Genomic DNA, 6,401 nt, shown 5'->3' with positions numbered 1-6,401 from the left:
GTGTAGGGTCAGAAGCTGTACTGAACTTGCCCTATGGTGCTTAGCTCTGGAAGTATTTGGGATAAAGAAGAAAAAAAGTTTGAAATATATGGAGCCAGAAGACAATCTATGGAAAAGTCTTCCAAATATCACATATGTAGATTACAAACAAAGGGATTGTTTCCCATTAATACATAATCAAAATAGAAGATTTCACCTAGAAGAAAAATACTGACAATGCAGCACTTTTCTAAAAGTACCATATTTTTAAAAATATCAAACTGCAAATATCATTTATCAGAATCCTCATGTAGACTTAGTAGCAGTATGAAATTTAATTTTTTGTTTTGTATTCCTATATATTGGATTGTATCATAGCAAAGTCAGGAGGTTCTAGACAACTGACATGCTAAACTTCTGCCAAAATCCTGGAAGAGTCTGAATAAGCAAGTATTCGGTGACAAAGGCACACATATTTATCTATATGTCAATGCATGTAGCTTACAAGCAATTTGATTACACAATTATGCGGCTTGATACAACAGAGCAGCAATTTAAAAATACATTTGAATTGTTCTAGTTAATGAGTAACATCAATTCAAGAAGTATTTAAGATTTAGTCACTGCACACACACACAAAATCTTAAATACCTGAAAATATATGAAAGAAACTTGGTTTTCCAAAATTTGCTAACAATTCTAAAATGTTTTTGTATTTCCAGTAATGAGTTGTGACTCTTATAGAGACTTCTCTAAATTATCAAAAATTTTTAAAAAGCTTGATCAATATTGGTAAAGAACAAATTCTTTCATCTTCCTATAGAAAATGAACCTTTAAAATAATTGTTTCGTGAAGACACGACAGAATATGCAGCCAAGATCTGTAAGAAAATACGTATTACAGATGTGTTCATTAATGACAGTACTAGTTATTTACCTGGATTTTCTAATATTTGCATTTGGATTAAGTGTTGTGTTTGTAATTTATTCTTTTTTCTTTACTCATTCCAAATATACATTTACTTTACTACATTCGTTGTTTCAAAAAATGTATTTTTAATAAAAAGGGTGACACAATTGTGTTAGCCTCAAGAACAATAAAACTAGAATCCATTGCTGCTCTTATATGTGTGCGTGATTGTGTTTTTACCTCTGCATACTTGCATTTTATAGTGTTTGGTGTTTTTAGATTTTCTATTTTTTCTGGAGTCAATTTTAGTAACTTAAGCTTTTCCAGATAATCATTCATTATACTCATTCATTTCCTTCACATTTTCAAACTTACTTGCATATTGCTAAGCAAAGTAGTCTCATAAGTCTTCCCATTTCCTCTGTTTTTAGTCATTTCCCCTAGAATGATTTGATTTGTATGTTTGCTATTTCTGTTTTTTCTGAATTTATTTATTGTGCTTCCCTTTTTCAAAAAATTGGTATCCTATATTTATTAGCTCAACCATCATTAATTTCTTATTAATACATTATCTTTATTTATCCTTTCTTTTGCCTTAGATCTATTTTATTTTTCTCTTTCCAATTTCTTCATTTGGAAGCTATATGTATGAATTTTTTATTTTTTCTAATTTATTAATATGTGTTTAAGACTTTCATATTTTAGCTAAGAGCAGCTTTAGATTTATTCGATAGTTATGATTTATAATACTTTCAATATCATTATTTTAAGTTTTTTTTGTTCTTTGACTCAGAAATGTTTGAGTGAATTTTAAAATCATCACCATAATAAAATCTTTGATTTTTTTCTACTTCATTTTACTTTATAGTTTTGTTGCACTGTAATTAGAATGCTATCTGTATTATTTCTACTTTTTAGACTTTGCTGAGATTTTCAGTGTAACTTAATATTTTCTTAGTTTATGCAAATATTCTAAAAGCAATGAAAGAAAATTATTTCAGGATAGTTCTACAATGCATACTTTTATTAGAGTTTTATCATTTATTATGTTCTTTCAGGCATTCAATGTCCTTACTTAATCTACCTGGTCTGTCATGTATTAAAAGAGTTTAATTAAAATTTTCTATTACAATTATGTTTCTATTTATTTCTCTTAGTATTTTTTTTAAAGATTTATTTTTTATTTATTTCTCTCCCCTTCCCTCCCCCCAGTTGTCTGCTCTCTGTGTCCATTCGCCGTGTGTTCTTCTGTGACCACTTCTATCCTTATCAGCGGCACCAGGAATCTGTGTTTCTTTCTGTTGTGTCATCTTGTTGTGTCAGCTCTCTGTGTGTACGGTGCCATTCTTGGGCAGGCTGCACTTTTCTTTCGCACTGGGCAGCTCTCCTTATGGCACACACTCCTTGCACGTGTGGCTCCCCTATGCCGGGTCACCCCTGCGAGGCACGGCACTTCTTGCACACATCAGTACTGCACATGGGTCAGCTCCACATGGGTGAAGGAGGCCCAGGGTTTGTTTGAATCATGGACCTCCTATATGGTAGGCAGACGCCCTATCCATTGGGCCAAGTCCACTTCCCCCTCATAGTATTTTTATTTTTTAAATGTATGGGTATGTCATATTATTTATTTCAAATAGATTCATATTTATTAGCTCTTAAATGTGGTACTCTTGTTGTAGAATTTTGATAGAGGTTCAATTATTCGCGTATAGAGAGGCCAGGACTCAGGAATGATTTTGAGAAGGAAAAATGGTTTATTGAAGGCCAGCCGAACTCGGGAGCTTCCTGTTGCAAACCCCAGCCCCCAACAAGACTTTTGAGTTTCTTTTATACGGAGAGAAAAGGTTAAATGGTCCTTTTGTTTCAGTTCTCAATAGGCTTAAATTAGCATATATATCTTCCACATCTTAGATAAGCCCCCAGCGTAGACTTCACACATTCCAGATAAGCCTCTAGTCCATTTGGTCTGCATTTTTCTGAATATTTAAAGTTTATAGACTTTGCATTGTTAAACCGGTTTCCTGGGGCTGGAGTCACTGCCATGGTTACCAAGGGCAGGACTGCAGCCTCTTATCGTCCCACACCCACAAGTCACAGACAGTTTAGGTTATCTATTAAGTCACAAAGAGCCTCCTACCCATAGCCCACATCACTCTTTAAAGTTGTAAAGTGCACTTCTTTGTTTTAGTTAGTGCTTTTTAGCTTTGGTTTCAACTTTGTCTCATACAAAGACAGGAATTCATTTGTTTTACTAGAAAAGTTATAGGTTAAAAAAAAAAAAAAACATGTAGAGAATACAGAATTCCCATATACCAATCCCTTCCCCCCATACACACATGCAGTTTTCCTTATTATGAGCACATTGCCTTAGTGTGTTACCTTTGTGATGATTGATGAAAAATTTTTAAAATTATATTATTAAGTTTACATTAGAGGTCACTTTGTGTTTCACAGGTCTACATTTGTTTGTTTCAAAAATTTTTATTCTAGTAGCTTATATACAACCTAGTTTCCCACTTAACCACATTTATCTAGTTCAATGGTGTTAATTACATTCACAATGCTGTACTACCATCACCACCATTCATTACCAAAGCTCTTCCAACACCCCAAACAGAAACTCAGTGCCAATTAAGCATTAACTCCCATTCCCTATCCCTCCCCAGCCCCTGGTATCCTGTATTCTAGGTTCTGAGTCTATAAGTTTCCTTTTTCTAATTATTTAATATCATAGAGATCATATAATATTTGACATTTTGTGTATGGCTTATTTCACCCAATGTTATGGTCTCTGAGGTTCATCCAGTTGACATATATGTTCTCATACTTATTTTCTTTAACTTGTATTTCCCTGGTGTGCCTTTTTCAATGTATTTCTTTTCAACTTTTCTTTATTCTATATGTATCTCTTTCTTCAGCATATAACTTAGTTTTGCTTTATAATCCAGCCATATTTAAAAATTATGACATTAAGCTCATTTAGCTACTGACATGTTAGATATGTTTAGTCTTAATGCTGACATCTGGTTAGGTTTTCCATTTTATAGATTTTCTTTCCTTTTTAAAAATCTTTCACTACATAGTCTATGCTTTCTTTGTTGTGTTTCTTCCAGTCATTTGGAAAGTTTCTATATTTTTTCTAGGTAATTTCATTATAATCATGAAGAAATAATATACTTAAGCCTATCCTTCATTGTACAGTGTCAAAAGAAATTTTATAAGCAATGACAAAATTGAGATATACCACATCTTCCCCTAGCCTAACCCTTCAATTTTAGTTGATTGTATGTTTCTGTGAGTTATTATCTTGAAATGATATCTTTTTACTCCTGGTTATAAAAGGATAAGAAAATAAGTATACCTACATTACCTTCACCCTTTTCTCCCAACTATAGTAATTTCTACATTGTGAACATTTACAATTTACAGCATTTATATTCTGTTCTGTAATTAAAATTCTCATATTTGTTTTAGTCTTCATTCTATTTCTAAGTAAGTGAACTATTGACTATTTCTTTGCTATAAATTCTCCAGTCATCACCTCTTTGTTGTCTAAAATTCATATTTCAGTAGTTTCTTCAAGAAGGGCTCACAGGAACTACACATTCAAAATTTTCTCTGATTTTTTTTTATTGAAGCCAAGTTTAAAATTAATGGATCATGTTTTATTTCCTTGAAGATATTTCTACTCTAAAGTTTGATAGTGGAATTCCTAATATTACATAGAGGAAATGTATTTGGGACATTGAAATGTCCAGAATCCCCAAAATTAAAAATACAAAATTGGTTCTCCTATCTCCATATAGATTGAAACCTGATATTCTTTGGTTTCTTCTCCTCTGATTTTTCACAATCTGGACCTAAGCTAATAGTATCCCGTTCCAATGGCATCAGCTGATTTGGGGTAACAGAGTTGCATATTAATAAGCAGGTTTTTTTTTTTAATTGTCCATTTTTCAAAACTTAGTATTTCTTAAACAAATGTCTATGTAGATTTGGGGCCCACAAGAACCTGCAGTGCTCATCCTTTCTGACTGTAACTTGTTTTTTTTGGGGGGGCGGGGGTGATTTTTTTAATAGCAACTTTACCAACCCTGATGGTTTGCATATTTGCATCCTCATCCTCTCTAGGGTGCTGACTTTCTATTTGACTATCTCAAGCTTTATCATGCATGGTCCTTCTGTTGTTACTCCTTTTCACGGTAGGCAACCTCCTCATTTTCATCCCACTGCTAACTCTTAGACATCTTTCAAGACTCAGTACCTATAACTTTTTCCTACAATGCTGGATGCTTCCCTGGATGCTTCAAGAATCTTCTATCATTGCACACATCACACTACAATTTTTATATATGGCTCCTCAACTATACATTGAATTCCCACAGGAAAAAAAAGTGGTGTTTTGATCTCAGATTTTCTAGCATTTAACACTCAATTTAGGTTTATTCAACCAACACGTGAATGAATATTTTTTTCATCTGTTTTTTGCTTATAAACTACATCAAATCTATTTTAACAAGGATCTTCCTACTATCTTTCAAGGCCTATACTCTCTGTATTAAAGCTTACTATTCATGAGTCTGCTTCTAGCAGCTACTGCCACCGCTCTCCTTTCTCTGGTTCTCCCGCAGAAACATGGCTTCCGGTGTGGCTGTCTCTGATGGCGTCATCAAGGTGTCGGACGACATGAAGGTGCGTCAGTCGTCAACCCCAGGGGAGGTGAGGAGGCGCAAGAAGGCTGTTCTTTTTCTGTTGCAGCGAGGACAAAAAGAACATCATCCTGGAAAAGGGCAAGGAGGTCCCAGTAGGTGTTGCGGGCCACTCTGGCGACTACCCCTATTGTCAAGATGCTGCCTCCGGACAAGACTGCCGCTATGCCCTCCATGACGCGACCTATGAGACCGAGGAGAGCAAGAAGGAGGACCCGGTGTTTATTTTCTGGGCGCTTGAGTGAACACCCCTCAAGAGCAAAATGATCTGTGCTAGCTCCAAGGACGCCATCAAGCAGAAAGTGTCAGGAATCAAGCATGAATTACAGGCAAACTGCTACAAGGACTGCTGCACCCTGGCAGAGAAGCTGGGGGGCAGCACTATCATCTCCCTGGGGCAAGCCTTTGTGAGCCTCCCGCAGCCCCAGATCTGACCATGGGGTTGCGGGCTGCCCCCTTCCTGCCAGACTGGAGGGGCTGGGGAGATCCCAGCAGGTAGAGGGCAATCGCTTCACCCCAGCTGCCCAACAGTGCCCCGCCACGCACACACAACCTTCCTTCTCCCTCCACCCCTGATGGTTCTAGCTTCCCCAAACTGCTTTTGATCTTCTGATTCCTCTTGGGTTGAAGCAGAACAAGTCCCCCCTCACCCTCCAGGCACCCCAGTTTGGGACGGCCTGTATTTTTTTAATGACTGGCACCCCCTGTTCCCATCTCTTCCTTCCTACCCCTTCCCACGCTGCCAGCTTCTAACAGCAATAGTGACTTCTGTGCTTGTCTGTTTAGTTTTGTGTATAAAA

The 6,401-nt window shown here is 36.1% G+C and overlaps 1 pseudogene; it reads left to right on the top strand.

Annotated features, from left to right (window-relative positions):
* Positions 1-5,526: 5,526 nt before the first annotated feature.
* LOC101423277 (cofilin-1 pseudogene) lies at positions 5,527-6,035 on the top strand (annotated as a pseudogene).
* The last annotated feature ends 366 nt before the right edge of the window (positions 6,036-6,401 follow it).

The sequence above is a fragment of the Dasypus novemcinctus genome, chromosome 1 (genome assembly GCF_030445035.2).
Source record: "Dasypus novemcinctus isolate mDasNov1 chromosome 1, mDasNov1.1.hap2, whole genome shotgun sequence".
Classification (NCBI taxonomy): domain Eukaryota; kingdom Metazoa; phylum Chordata; class Mammalia; order Cingulata; family Dasypodidae; genus Dasypus; species Dasypus novemcinctus.
This window is presented reverse-complemented; position numbering and strand designations above follow the sequence as displayed.